The sequence below is a fragment of the Talpa occidentalis genome, unplaced genomic scaffold (genome assembly GCF_014898055.3).
Source record: "Talpa occidentalis isolate TD23 unplaced genomic scaffold, MPIMG_talOcc4v2.1 talOcc4.3, whole genome shotgun sequence".
In the NCBI taxonomy this organism is placed as follows: Eukaryota; Metazoa; Chordata; class Mammalia; order Eulipotyphla; family Talpidae; genus Talpa; species Talpa occidentalis.
This window is the reverse complement of record NW_023603184.1, coordinates 86,995,224-87,010,531: the sequence shown is the minus strand read 5'-3', so window position 1 is coordinate 87,010,531 and position 15,308 is coordinate 86,995,224. Positions and strand designations below refer to the sequence as shown.

Genomic DNA, 15,308 nt, shown 5'->3' with positions numbered 1-15,308 from the left:
ACTGTATCTATCACATCACACCCACCACCAAATATCTGCTCAAGCTCTACCATCAGCCAGTCAGTGCCCTCTACTATTTCCTGCCCCTCTTTTCCTTTCTGGTAACCACCATTCTGTTGTCAAAGTCTGAAGGTTTTGTTCTTGTTTTGATTGGTTTTCTTTTTTTCTTTATATTTCACAAATGAGTACAATCATATGGTAGTAATCACTCTTAACTTTTCACTTAGCATAATCCCCTCAAAGCCCATTCATGTTGTGGCTTTTTTAGAATCACTTGGGAAACTTCAAAAAGTACCAGTGTCTGGCCCTGCCACAGACCAATTCAATCAGAATCTCTGGAGAAGGAATTTAGCTATCACTTTTTTTTTTTTTTTTAAACATTTATTTATGGGGCCTCCGTGGTGGCGCAGGCAACTGAGCGCATTGCTGTGAAGCTGTCCGCAACCTCTGCAGTGCCAGTTCGATCCCAGCCGGCTGTGGAGCTACCCACATGTCACAGCAGCCCTCTCCTGTCTCGTCCGCTGCTCCCCTCAGCGGTGTGTTTCTGTCAGTCTGCCTGGTCTGCTCCCCACTCTGTCTCTGGTGAATCCTCTCACCCTCCCGCATCTCTGGCCTGTACCCAGGTTCTTGTATAAATAAATTTTAAAAAATAAAGATTTATTTAAACATATAAGAACTGGGGTACAGGCCAGAGGTACGGGGGGGTGAGTGGATTCACCAGAGAGAGTGGGGAGCAGAACAGGCAGACTGACTGAAATACACTGCTGAGGGGAGCAGTGGACGAGACAGGAGAGGGCTGCTGTGACATGTGGGTTAGCTCCCTGGCCGGGGATTGAACTTGTGCTGCAGTGGCTTCAGATAGCTTCATGGTGCTGAGACGTATCCCCTTGCGCCACCAAGGAGGCCCAATAGACTATTCTGGAGGATTATTGGTGTTTTGGCAGCAGGTGTGGTGTGGTAACATACATCTAAAAAGGTGTGAACCTGTATCTCTGAATTATATAGTCTTGGGTCAACATTACCTCAATAAAAAAATATAATTAAACAAAAAATACCTGACAAAAAAGTAAAAAAATAAATTAGCTACCTTGGGGATCTAAATCTCTTAAGAAATCTGGGTAGGCATAAATAAAGATATTTTATCTCCAACTCCTCTATGGAGAAGATTTTTTAATATAAACTTTTTATACAGGTAGCATTTTCCTTAGGGAGTAAAAGTACATGGAAGAATTTGTTTAAACAGTTATGCAGAGGTAGACTATGCTACACAACTAACAAACACATCAATATGCTTAAAATCTGCCGGCAAATATGGGAGGTGTTCATGTATACATATGCATGAATCTCACAAAATTCAATGAGTTTGTGTATGGAGATGTTAAAACTATACCTAACACAAAGACCAAAATCTTGTTCCCTCTGCATTTAAAAATGAATCATCCAAGGAAAAACACCAGGCTTCTATTCATAGGCCCTTTGGAAGTCTCACTGGAAAAATGAACAGTGCACTCAAGTCTGGCAATACATTTTTTACTGCATACATCTGGTTTTGGTGTGTGGTGTGTTCTTGAAAATACCTACCATCACAAATTCAAGGTTACTGCATGAACCATTTAGGCCTTGGTAGAAGGTCCTCATCCCCAAAGTTATTTTTGATATAGAAAGTATCTTAGTAAAGTACCTTAGAACCAGCATCTTCTGATTCTAATTTAGAAAACCAAACAAGAATATTATTGGATTTGTGAGTGTTAGCAGTCAAATTAGATCTACTAGGCCAATAGGTAGGGTAGTCTGATATGTCCTAAAATTTTGAGCCTACCTATCTTCTCAGGTAAAGATCAGGTCTACACCACCTGACTTATTGTAGGATTCAAGCTGAAAAGGCAGCAGCTAGTCAGGGCATATTTTTCTCATGATAATCAAAGAACACAAAAGCCCAATCACATTTAGGGCATCCTATAAGATACTGGCTTGCATCACATTCATTTATATTCCACTGGCCAAAAAAGTCATAAATCAAGCACATTATTATTGGAGCAGGAACTACACACTCTCACGCAATGTAAGTCACATGGAGAGAAGGGAATTAAGATATGAAAATAATTTAATCTATGACCCCTCAATCTGATAGTCATAGATATTAACAGAAAAAGTCAATGTACTTCTATCTCCTCTTCTTACCAAATAATTATTTTTTTTTTAAATCTTTTTTTTTTTTTAATAGAGGCATGTTTTTTTTTTTTTATTATTTATTTATTTGTTTGTTTTTGTTTATACATGCACTGGGTACAGTCAGAAGCGCGGGAGGGTGAGAGGATTCACCAGAGCCAGAGCGGGGAACAGAACAGGCAGAGTGATGAAATACACTGCTGAGGGGAGCAGCGGGCGGCAGGAGAGGTCTGCGCGCCATGTGGGACCCTCCTCTGGTGGCCGGGGAGCAGCCGGGGATCGAACCGGCGCTGCAGAGGCTGTGGGCAGCTTCGCAACCCAGCGCTCAACCGCTGCGCCACCGGGGAGGCCCCCCAAATAATTATTTTTGACAACATATAATTTATATTTTACATACATTAAGATTGGATAGTTAATGAAAATTTGACATCATACAGACTCTAAAAGCCTTAAAATAAAAAAAGTTAGATGGAAATAAAGATAGCAAGCTCTGGAAATACAGAAGGAGTGAAAAGTGGTTTGGGTGATGAAGAAGATATCGTGGCACATGTAAAAAGTTTAAATAAAACAAGTTCATTGAAAACAGAGTTAAGGGCCTCCCTTGTGCCTAGGGGTTAAGTCTCAGAGCTATCACCACTATGGCCTGAGTTCTATCCTTGCCCAGGGAACTAACTCACATATGGTCATCAGACCTCTCCTATCTCACCTGCTGCTCCCTTCAGCAGTGTATTTCAATAAATCCACCTGTTCTGTTCCCGACTCTGTCTCTGGTGAATCCTCTCACCCCCAGCCTCCCGCAGCTCTGGCCTATATTACAGTTCTTCCATGCAAAAAATTTTTAAAAAGTGAAAATGCAGGTTTTTTTTTTTTTTAATCTTAAATTTTATTTTTATATTCCCCCATACAATTGCAAACGCCCCATTCTGACCCCAATCCTTCCCCTCCCGCCCCCCACCCCCCAAAAAGTGTCTCTGGTTCATAGTTTTTTGTTGATTTTGATTTTCACTTTCTTATATTCATTTTCCTGGTCCCTTATTTAAGTTTTCTAGATTCCTGCTATGAGTGAGACCATCCGGTATTTTTCTTTTTCTTTTTGGCTTATTTCGCTGAGCATGATCCCTTCCAGCGCCATCCATGTTGCTGCAAATTGCATGTGTTTATCTTTTTTGAATGCTGAGTAATATTCCATGGTATATATGTACCACATCTTCTTGATCCAGTCATCTACTTTTGGGCATTTGGGTTGTTTCCAAAGCTTAGCTATTGTAAACAGTGCTGCTATAAACATAGGGGTGCAGGTGCTCTTTGGAATTGATGTTTCTGTGTCCTTTGGGTAAATACCTAGGAGTGGAATTGCTGGATCATATGGAAGCTCTATGTTTAGTAGGTCCAGAAATCTCCACACAGCTCTCCATAGTGGTTGGACCAGTTTGCACTCCCACCAACAGTGCAGAAGAGTTCCTTTTTCTCCACATCCTCGCCAACATTTGTTGTTGCTAGTTTTTTTAATATGTGCCATTCTCACTGGTGTGAGATGGTATCTCATGGTAGTTTTGATTTGCATTTCCCTGATTGCAAGTGATGTTGAACATTTTTTCATATGTCTGTTGGCCATTTGCATTTCCTCTTCAGAGAAGTTTCTTTTTAGCTCTTCTGCCCATTTTTTGACTGGATTATTTTCTTTGTTGTTGCTGAGTCTCATCAGCTCTTTGCAGATTTTTGTGATCAGTCCTTTATCATTAGTGTTGGGTGCAAAAATGTTCTCCCAGTTGGTGGGGTTTCTCTTTGTTTTTGTTATTGTCTCTTTTGCTGTGCAGAAGCTCTTTAATTTGATGTAGTCCCAGCTGTTTATCTTTCTCTTCACTATCACTGCTTTGGGTGATGTGTCTGTAAAGATGTCTTTGATGTGCAAATCCCGTAGTGTTTCGCCTATATTTCCTTCTATGTATTTTATGGTTTCAGGTCTTATGTCTAGTTCTTTAATCCATTTTGAGTTGATTTTTGTGTATGGTGTGAGGTAGTGGTCAAGCTTCATTCTTTTGCATGTAGCGACCCAGTTTTCCCAGCACCATTTATTGAACAAACTTTCTTTGCTCCAATGCATAGTCTTTGCTCCTTTGTCAAAGATTAGTTGACCATAAATCTGTGGGTTTATTTCTGGATTTTCTATTCGATTCCATTGGTCTGTATGTCTGTTCTTGTTCCAATACCATGCAGTTTTGATGATTATGGCTTTGTAGTATAGTTTGAAGTCTGGGAGTTTGATGCCTCCATTTCCTTCTTTTTTTTTCAGTAGAGCTTTGGCTATTCGGGGTTTTTGGTGATTCCATATGAATTTCATCAATAATTGTTCTATTTCTTTGAAGAATGCCATTGAGATTTTGATTGGAATAGCATTGAATCTGTATATTGCTTTTGGTAGGATGGCCATTTTAATAATGTTTATTCTTCCAATCCATGAGCAGGGGATGTCTTTCCATTTCTTTGTGTCTTCTTCTATTTCTTTTAACAGTGTTTTATAGTTTTCTTTGTATAGGTCCTTTACCTCTTTTGTTAGATTTATTCCCAAATATTTGATTTTTTTTGTTTCAATAATAAAAGGGGTGGTTTTTTTGATTTCTTCTTCTTCAGATTTATTGTTTGTGTATAGGAAGGCTACTGACTTTTGCGTGTTGATTTTGTATCCTGCCACTTTACTGAACTGACTGATGAGTTGAATTAGTTTTTCTGTGGAGATTTTGGGGTTCTCTATGTATATTATCATATCATCTGCAAATAGTGATAGTTTGACTTCTTCTTTTCCTATTTGGATTCCTTGGATGTCTTTCTCTTGTCTTATTGCTCTGGCTAGGACTTCCAATATTATATTGAAAAGCAGTGGTGAGAGTGGACATCCTTGTCTTGTTCCAGATCTTAATGGAATTGCTTTCAGCTTTTCACCATTGAGAATGATACTGGCTGTTGGCTTGTCATAGATGGCCTTTATGATGTTGAGGTATGTTCCTTGTATCCCAAGAATTTCAAGGGCTTTTATCATGAATGGGTGTTGCACTTTGTCGAAAGCTTTCTCAGCATCTATTGATATTATCATATGGTTTTTATATTTCTTTTTGTTGATGTGTTGGATAACGTTGATTGATTTTCGGATGTTAAACCATCCTTGTGCCCCTGGAATGAATCCAACTTGGTCGTGGTGAATTATCTTATGGATACATTGTTGGATTCTGATAGCTAAAATTTTATTGAGGATTTTTGCATCAGTGTTCATTAGGGAGATTGGCCTATAGTTTTCCTTTTTTGTGTTGTCCTTATTCGGTTTTGGTATTAGTGTAATGTTGGCTTCATAGAACGTGTTTGGTATTGTCCCTTCCTTCTCAATTTTTTGGAAGAGTTTGTGAAGGATAGGCACTAATTCGTCTCTGAATGTTTGGTAGAATTCATTTGTAAATCCATCAGGCCCTGGGCTTTTGTTTTTGGGGAGGTTTTTGATTACCATTTCAATTTCGCTGCTTGTAATTGGTCTGTTTAGGTGTTCTATTTCTTCTTTATCTAGCTTTGGGTGATTGTAGAGTTGTAGGAATTTGTCCATCTCCTCTAGATTGTTGAACTTGTTTCCATATAACTGTTCATAGTAGTTACTGATTATTCTTTTGATTTCTGCTGTGTCCGTTGTGATTTCTCCTCTTTCATTTATGATCCTGTGTATTTGTGCTTTCTCCCTTTTTTCCTTTGTGAGCCTGGCTAGGGGTTTGTCTATTTTATTTATTTTTTCAAAGAACCAGCTCTTGGTTTCATTGATCTTTTGGATTGTTTTTTTAGTTTCAATTTCATTTATTTCTGCTTTGGTTTTTATTATTTCTTTTCTTCTACTGGATTTGGGGTTTTTTTGTTGTTCTTTTTCTAGATCTTTGAGCTTCGAGATTAGGTTGTTTCTTTGAGTTCTTTCTTGTTTTTTGATGTGAGCTTCTATTGCTATATATTTTCCTCTTATTACTGCTTTTGCTGCATCCCATACATTTAGGATATTGGTGTCCTCCTTGTCATTCAATTCAAAGAATTTTTTAAGAAAATGCAGGTTTTTTAAGCTGATGTTTATATACTGTTTTATATATAAGGAAATATTATTATGCATCCCGCTGTTTATATTTCAACAAGTTTACACATTCTAAACTTTTTTGGATCTTCTTGAGAAAAGAAAGTATTACCTTAATGAGCAGTTATCCTTATATTCAGACTTATATAATTTTTATTTAATCTATTCCTCTGAAATTCACCAGACCACAAATTTTAATCTCTTCTTCCTGCTTAACATGGCCTATATAAATCTTTTAGTAAAATTCATCTTTGTCTTCATGACACCTATTCTAGTAAATATAAAACAATAAGCAATGGCTTTAACAAAGGCTATTTGTTGAGACCACACAATTCTAAACATGATTGATTTACAACTTCCACTTCATCACATAATACTTTGAATGCTGGGCCTCCCTGGTGGCGCAAGGGATTAAGCTCAGCACTGTGAAGGTATCCACAGCCACTGTGGCAAGAGTTCAAGACCTGGCCTGGCAGGGAGCTACCCACATGGCACAGCAGACCTCTCCTGTCTTTCCCACTGCTCCCCTCAGCAGTATATTTCAATCTGTCTGCCTGTTCTGTTCCCCACTCTGTCTCAGATGAATCCTATCACCCCACCCCCAGTCCTTATATGCATAAAATGAACAAATCTCAAGAAAACACTTTGAGTGTTTGGGGGTATATTTTGTTATTGGGTTTATTTTACTTCCTTATAGTAAGTGAAACAGATTTCAATTAGGATTTCTCCAACAATGTAGCCTAAGTCCCCAAACTCTCCTGGGGACCCCAAAGGAGCCTAGAAAAATATAACTGCTTTTGCTTTTAACTATTTTCTATACTGTGTTTCTGTGAAAGTTTTAATATGGTAATTGAAGGTTCTATTTTTTTTTAACCACAAATTGTGAATTATCAATAGTGTTTAGACCAGTTTAAGGAAGGGCTCAAGTCTCCTAAGGTTTGGTTTAGCAGACTTCGTCGAGTCGAAATAAAAATTACATGTGGTAGGTATGAAGCAACACCAGGGCATTAAATATAGAACCTGCTATGGCTATATGTATATAGTCTGTGTGTATACACCAAGCTTCACTTCACTTAACCAAAAAACACCTTTACTGGAACTATGTCAGACCATAATTATAAAGAAGAGAAGCCACTTTTATATTGTTATTATCCTACCTATATTCAATGTCTATTTTTTGCTTCTACTCACTTTTTTTTCATGTTGGTGTTAATTATGTAACAGTCCCACCTATTTGGGTTGGCTAGCACCCCAGAAGCTCCAAGTAGACACAAACTTAAATGATGGATCCCCACCACCACACAAACTGCTCAAGAGTCTATTTTCCTTTACCACTGATCCCGAGACCCTGACTTGTCATGATTTATAGGGAGTCCACTGAAGAATAAAAAAAGTTTGCAATGAAGAAAGAACAGCACAAGAATGAGGACATAGTATAGGTGGTTGTATTTCGGTGGGTTTCTTCTTTTGGGAGGATATTTTCAAATGTCATCTAATCCCAACCCTTTTATTTTACAAATGAAGAAACTGAGGACCTAAGAAGTTTAGAAACTTTCCCAGTACCCATCGGTATTCTTCAGCTTCCAACCATGCCAGAATTCACTAATACTCAGTTTAAAAGTGAAGGCAAATGATGAACAGACTCTTCTCCAATAAACTGTTATGGATATAAGGAGCCAGCTATCTGCCTAGCTTAATGCACTATATTTCCTACTAACCCTAAGAGAAAATTAGTGCTTTTTAAATTCTGCTAGATCTATACCATAAGCTTTCTAAATGGGAGATTTCAAGCTACTTGCCCTATCTTTTCAGAAAGTTAAGCATTTCCATACTTCTTGTTTCTAACCAGAAACATTGTTATGCTTTTGGAACTAAACAGTGTTTATAATCCTGTTTTGAAGCTTGATAAGGTAAACAGGATGTTACACAAAGATCGTCCAACTTCCCAGATAGAAAATCCTGCCCCTTGAATTAGTCTGACAATGGATTCACCTCTCAGTCCAGGACAAGACTCAGTGTGAGTTCTGATCTCTCTGAGATGTGCTATACATTCAGCATAATTATTATTTTGCATAATCAACATAATTATTATTTTCCAAACCCTATAAACATTTGTCGAAATACTAAGTTTACACAGGGTGTTCAGCCTACAGTGGAGAGTTATTGTCAAGACTGTTACTTAGTAAATATATGACTTTGTACAACTTTGTACAAGTCAAACTCCATCTCTCATCCACAAAATGTTGGTAATACTTATTTCCCTTATAGAACAATAAATAGAAACAAATATAAGTGGCTAACAAAAATAGACCTCAAATAGTAAATACAGCTGGAGCTTTAAGCTGAGCCATTCCTAGAATGGTACGAGCTTGGGGTATTTCAATCAGCCACCACCAAGGACTTTGAAAGGAGGCCACACTGTTGACATCATTCATAGACGCCTTAGAATATTCTGTAAAGCAGGAATTTTGAAATTGTCCTTATTTTCATAAAAGAGTAGAGCACAGCAAGGGACCACCCATCTGAAATTACAGGCCTCAGCTGCCCTACTCAGGGGATAGTTGGCCTTATTGGAAATATATAATCGCCCAGATGTTAAATCTAAGATTTAGCCCCATTTTCTATATCAAGATCTCAGTCTAAAAGGTTGAACATCTATCCCCAGACTCTCAATATTCACATCCACCAACAAAAAGAGTAGTGTAGTCAAACTAAGAGCTTTCAGTGGCAAACTAACTTCCCAGAATTTACTAAATTGCTACAAGGCATATGTTAGTTCTATTCTATGGAGACAAAGATGAACCAGACATAGATCCTATCTTTAAAATTGCTCCACTACTCTCTTACCATTTATTTTACATTTGAATAGTCGTTACCAGCTTTCAAAAATAATTTCACATATATTTCACACTTTTTTATGTAATTCTTCCAAATGAATTATATACATGCAGTTTTCCTCATTTTTTAGATAAGCAAACTGGTTTCAAAATATTGAACCACTAGCCCACAGTCACTCAGAACTTAAGAGTGTAATTCATAAAGTTGTGGCTTTAAGTTTTTATTCCATTCACTGCTATAAAGCCTCCAACAATAACCTAAAATCCCTGTATTCAACGTAGGGATATAAATAAGACAGTAACCCCTCCAAGTGACTCTATAACTGGTTTCCTCTACTTCTCAGCAATCAGGTCAGAGTAGTGAAGAAAAAGCTCCACAGCTCCACTGATCTTTTCAGACCCAATTCACAGTCATTAATCATTGTAAACAAAAGTCAATCTAAACTTACATACGAAATAAATGCTGACCACATCTTAATTACCTAAAGTTACTTCAAGTTACTTGAGTTATGTTCTGTTTAATTAAAATGCTTTACATTTAGAAAGTCTCTTCAGTCAACATTCAAACAAAAAACAATCATGAATCACAAAGCTAACAGCTTTTCCTGGTGTCAGAGGAGTGCAGCAGAGGCACAAGATGGAGGGTGAACACGCGTCTAGGAAAGCAAGATGGGAGAAGAGCAAGGATACTTCCTTGGTATGGTTTTAAGTAAATTTGGTCTATGACTAAACAAACTCCTAAGGGGCAGCAAATCCCAAATGTGATAAAATACACAAATATTCCATGGTCCAAGAAATTCAGTACATGCCTTTCTTATACTAAGAGTTTCCTAACAGAAGAGTATTGTCGTTATTTTCTATGGAGACCTTTCAATACTGGCTTTGCATGTGAAATATGAAATAAAGAGTGAAAGCAACTGTTCAGATAGTTTGAAACAAAATGAAATATTTGGTCTAGATTTTTTGAATATTATAGGAAACAGAACTTTGACTCATATCATCCCTGTATTTTACTCAATTCTAGGAACCACCATGTACATGTGTGTGTCAGACCATTTCACTACATTAATAATAAAGAGACTATAGAACAATTTGGGGACTCCACAATCCCTTGCCACTCACTACATGTAAGGATCATAACTCAAAACACACATATACAGAATAGATAAGAAAGAAAAAAATCAAAATCAACAAACAAATATGAACCAGAGACACACTTTGGGGGGGAAGGGGAAAGGAGGGATTGGTGTCAAAATCAGGGGGTTGCAAGTGTATGGGGAATATAAAAAAACACACATACACAAATGTACAGGTAAAAAAAAATTCACAGACAAAAATTGTCTTTGTTTTAGGTAATGCACAAATTCTTTTTAGTCTACTACCAGATCTATATCCTATATCAAGTGCTCAAAAGATCACAACCTATCAAATAGATCCAAGACACACTCAACCTATAGCTTGAAAAGTACACTTCATTATATGTCACGTTAACACACAGTGAACTCTTTTAAGAAGGAACCTGTATTAGAGCCTTTGCCACGTTCCATTAGTTACCAAAGAACTTATGGTATTCACAACTTCCTTAATCTTCTATTTAAAAAAAAAAAAACCCTCCATAGACATTAGACATTAGTCCTCTAAATCCTCACATTGAAGATACTACTATTTGCACCACTTTACAGATGAGAAACCTAAGCTCAGAGAGGTTAAGTATCTTGCCCTTGGTTACACAGCTAACTGGCAGCAGATCTGGAAGATTCAGGCAAACTATTGCAAAGGGGACTCTAGAAGTGGCAAAAATGCTTACACTACACAGATCCACAATCCTTTATGTCTAAATCACCTGAAACCAGATGTAGTTCAGAATTCACTATTCTTTTGACATTTAGAATGGTAATAAATATGTGCTGTGTTCCCTTTAACACTCACAGTGATGTCTGCGGGAGTATCCTGTAGTCAAAATAGAATTTCTGCAGCCAAACATAAATGCTGATACTGTTAACTGACAATAACGTCTCAGTAATAGTTAGACAAAGAGGGCCTTCCCGGTGGCGCAGCAGTTGAGCGCTGTGTTGAGAAGCTGCCCGCAGCCTCTGCAGTGCCGGTTCGATCCCTGGCTACCGACGAGGGTCCCATGTGGAGCGACAGACCTCTCCTGCCGCCCGCTGCTCCCCTCAGCAGTGTACTTTCCCACTCTGGCTCTGGTGAATTCTCTCACCCTCCCACGCTTCTGACTGTACCAGTGCTTGTATAAATAAATAAATGAATAAATAGGTAATTATTTTTTAAAAAAATTTTAAAAATAGACAAAGAATATTGGATAATTAAAGTGAGAATTCAAATGGGAAACTGTCACATAAATTTTATGTGAGAGCTGTTCCAATAAACCTGTTTGAATTTGATTTATATAGGTAAACTATATAAAATGTTTTGATAAAACATTTTTGATAAAAGGGGCTTCTAATTTAAGTTGTCCTGATGAAAAGACATGTAAAGATATGCTAAAGAAAAAAAAAAGATATGCTAAAGAAAGGTAATGCAGGATTTAATTTCTTCCTTTTGAAAGAGTGTAGAGATGCAAAGGCTGGGTACCCATTGTTCAATCATTTCTATCTGGCTCCATGGTTATTAGTGGCTATGGAAAGACTTGCTGTAATGTAACATCCTGCATACAGGATGGAGCCTGTGAAGACAGCTTTGCTCTTTTGCCTATTAGATCAGGGACAGGGTGCCCCCAAAATTTTGCAGTATGTTCACAGCACTAAGTGGGATAAATCAAGACTGTAAGTGGCTTCCCTTTAGCTGAGGTCAGGCTGACTATCAGATGAACTCAGGTCTGCCCAGACTAGGCCAACCAAATGAATTATTTCAAAAGAAAAGTTCTTTTGTGAAGCTTTTTAAATCAGAAATAGAAACACAAGGTTGTGGATCCATACAAACAAGAAAAATTTAAAAAAAGGTGACCAGGGTGCTTTCACATATAATAACTGAACACCTAGAACCTGTTGATCCTTTATTAACAGCAGTTGGGAGGTACCAAGGCAACACACCTGAAAATACTCCAGGACACTACTGGGAGGAAGATTGCACTAAGTCTGGTTCATGAAGTCTCAGCTACTGTGATGTACAAATGTTAGTCATCATGTTAGGGGGAAAAGGATGTTCTAAAGCTAATTCCATATAGGCTTTGTGGACTCCACCCCCACCCCAGGCCAAAGCCAAAGACACTGGGAACTCCAAATCCCATCACCACCAAAGGGAAGGTGGCTGGGACATGAGGATGGGGTTAAGCAGCCAGGTTGGTATAAAGCCAGACACATGGGCTTTGGAAGGGTTCCCCCATTTTGGCTCTCCGCCAGCTCGCAGAGTGCCTTTGGGTTTCCAGGTCGGCGGATCCGGTAGGACGCATTAAAAACTTTATTTCCCTATTTTCTCCCTGAGTTGTACATTTTCCTTATTTCCTTTTCCCTTGTAAATAAACCTTTTATTAACCTTTTGTGTGTGCCTGTAGTGGAGTATTAGTAAGTCCCTTTCAAGCGCGCGGGTGAGGACCCACAGCCAGGCAACCTGTTCAATATCGGGGCTGCCCTATAACAGCTGGTGCCCAACGTGGTTTCCAAGCTTCACCCATGGTTGACCAGCCCAAAGTAATTTTTCTTGCGTTGGTCACCGTAAAGCACACTAGATCTGCCCTATAACAATCAGATCAATGAACTCACATTGCTTGACCATAATATCGTAAGAAAATCACTATTATACCATCATTTTGCATTTGAAAGGAAGCTTATTTTTTCTTTTGGTAGTTATTGCATAATTGGTGATTACTGCACCATACAATCTTTAGATAAGGGCAGATCTGATCACTGGATCTGGCTCTCCAGTTGGCTATGCTCTGGAATCCCCTGAGGATCTTTAAGAAATACTGCTCCGAGGTCCCACTCCTGAGGCTGTGATTCAACCTCTGCAGGCTTTATTATAGCTCGGTATTTGGAATTTTTAGAACCTCGGCAGAGCACTTGTAATATGCACCTAGTTTTGAGAGCCTGCAAGGTTAAAATACACACTAAAGTGGGCTCATTGTCTCAAATAAAGACCCTGGCAAAGCTGTAAGCACCATTTCCCAAAATATCATCATTCAAAGGCCCAAACAAATAACAGGCCTCCAAGTGATCCAGTATAAGAAAAGATTCCTATTTATAAATTTCGTGGAGTAGGAAAAGAGAGGGTTAAAAGTTTCTAAATCCAAACACAAGGAAACAAATGCTGGCTCCCACTCTACTGTGGGGCTGCTACAGAAGGAGACTCAGGCTCCGACCCCCCATCCCCACTCCCACATGGATTGTACTGAGAGCCCATTCTTTTGCTTATTTTTGGTCCCAGCTTTTTTAAGGCACCCTGCAGTCAAGTGCTAGGTACAGGAAACTAAAGAGCTTTCTGGTAAATAATTTGGCTTTCTTTGTCAAGAAGAATAAATATATCTTACTTGTTCAATGTAAACAGCCTCTCACTCCTCAGAGAATCAAAATGAAAAGCTGAACAGCCTCACTTTGTTTTGTAAAAACTGTGATTTGTAATTGTATTTTCCAAAAGATAAAATGTGGTCACAAATTGCCAAGGGAGTTAAACTAATATGCCTTCGCTGTTCAAATGGTACAAAGGGCAAAAATGTAAGGCCAGCTCAGATAAAACTTAGAAAACCAACAGCCAGCCTACAGGACTTTTTCAATGCTCTCTTTTTTTCAAGGCACAGCTTTGAAAATTAAGTCTTCCAAACAACTTAAAATTACATTCCTAGCCTCTCTAGACATGAAAGAAAGGTCTCTCATGTGAAGCCAAACATTCTCTAACACTTCCAACAGAACAGGGTTTGGTCATACCATGAAAAATCAAGAGCAAGGCCAGTTAACCATTTGCAGGAAGTCAATTCTTTCTTTTTTTATATATTTTATTTTATATAATTCTTACATCATTTTTCATTTTTGCACAGTGTATGCATTTTCTTTTTGGTTATATTCACCATACAATTCCCACCCCCCTTATTTTAGCCCTAATCCGTCCTCTCCTTCCTCCCCCACAGTGTGTTTCTGGTTTATAGTTACTTGTTGATTTTGATTTTCCCTTTATTATTGTCTTTTTCCTGGTACCTTATTTAGCTTTCATGAAAAGATCATACAGTTCAAAAGTTCTTACTCTCCTCCCACTTTCTAATGAGAATTGTATTTACTCTCTTAGTATCTATAGTAAGTATCTCTCACTAGATGTCAATTTTGCTAAGTCAACTCTTATGTCTCCTACTCATGTAATAACCAGAATAAATGATTCAATCTTTCCTGGAACTAAATATGACCTTATAACCACTTCGATTCCATATACAATTCAAACCCTGCATACAATGTGGAATTAAACCTGGAAGTGGAATCTAGACATGGCAACTGTGAGAAGACTGTATTATAAATCCTTATGGGTAAGACTATGCAATTATAGCCATATGAGGAAAACAGGTTCATTAGGCATATTTTTTTAATAGGGTATATGATCGATATTCAACTTCTAATTTACAAGTAGAAATTTTCTATCTCCTATTTAAATGACATTTTCATATTTCAATGATTTTTCGTCTTTATCAGTTTTTTATCTACTTTAAGGCCTAAGATAAAAGTCTTACTTACTTGTTGACAAATAATAGACAACAACCTTTAAAATACTTTCATTTAGGGCCTGCCTGGTGGCACAGGGGTTAAAGACAGCACTATCAAGCTATCCCCAGCCCCAGCCAGCGAGGGAGGTGACCCACATGGCACAGCGGACCTCTCCTGCCTCACCCGCTGCTCCCCTCAGCAGTGTTTCAGTAGATCCATCTGTTCTGCTCCCCACTCTCTCTGGTGAATCCTCTCACCCCGCCCCCCACACACACACCTCTGGCTTACACCCCAGTTCTTGTATTCATAAATAAATCTTAAAAAAATAATAAAATACTTTCATTTAAATCTTCAAGCATTATTTTGAGACGACAACCAATAATAGTGGATAATGTTTACTGAGCAACTAATTATTATATAACAGATCTTATTTGAAGGAAGATGCAGATCTTCTGAGATCAGGAACATGCCCAATTCACACTACAAGTCTCTCTACTTTCTATATGCCCTATATGCCCTTTCTATATACTCTCTATATGCCCTAAACAATGCATTATTCTTCTCAAAAAC

General features: G+C 38.1%; 1 protein-coding gene across 5 annotated transcripts in view; it reads right to left on the bottom strand.

Moving 5' to 3' along the window:
• FMNL2 (formin like 2) overlaps positions 1-15,308 on the bottom strand; it is a 280,386-nt gene that overhangs the window by 146,790 nt on the left and 118,288 nt on the right. The window contains exon 1 of one of the 5 annotated variants that reach the window (XM_037523333.2): positions 13,583-13,591. The exons of the other annotated variants lie outside the window; for them this stretch is intronic. The gene's annotated coding sequence lies outside the window, so the exon portion shown is untranslated. Of the gene's footprint in view, positions 1-13,582; positions 13,592-15,308 lie in introns of those variants that run through there. 5 annotated transcript variants of the gene reach the window in all.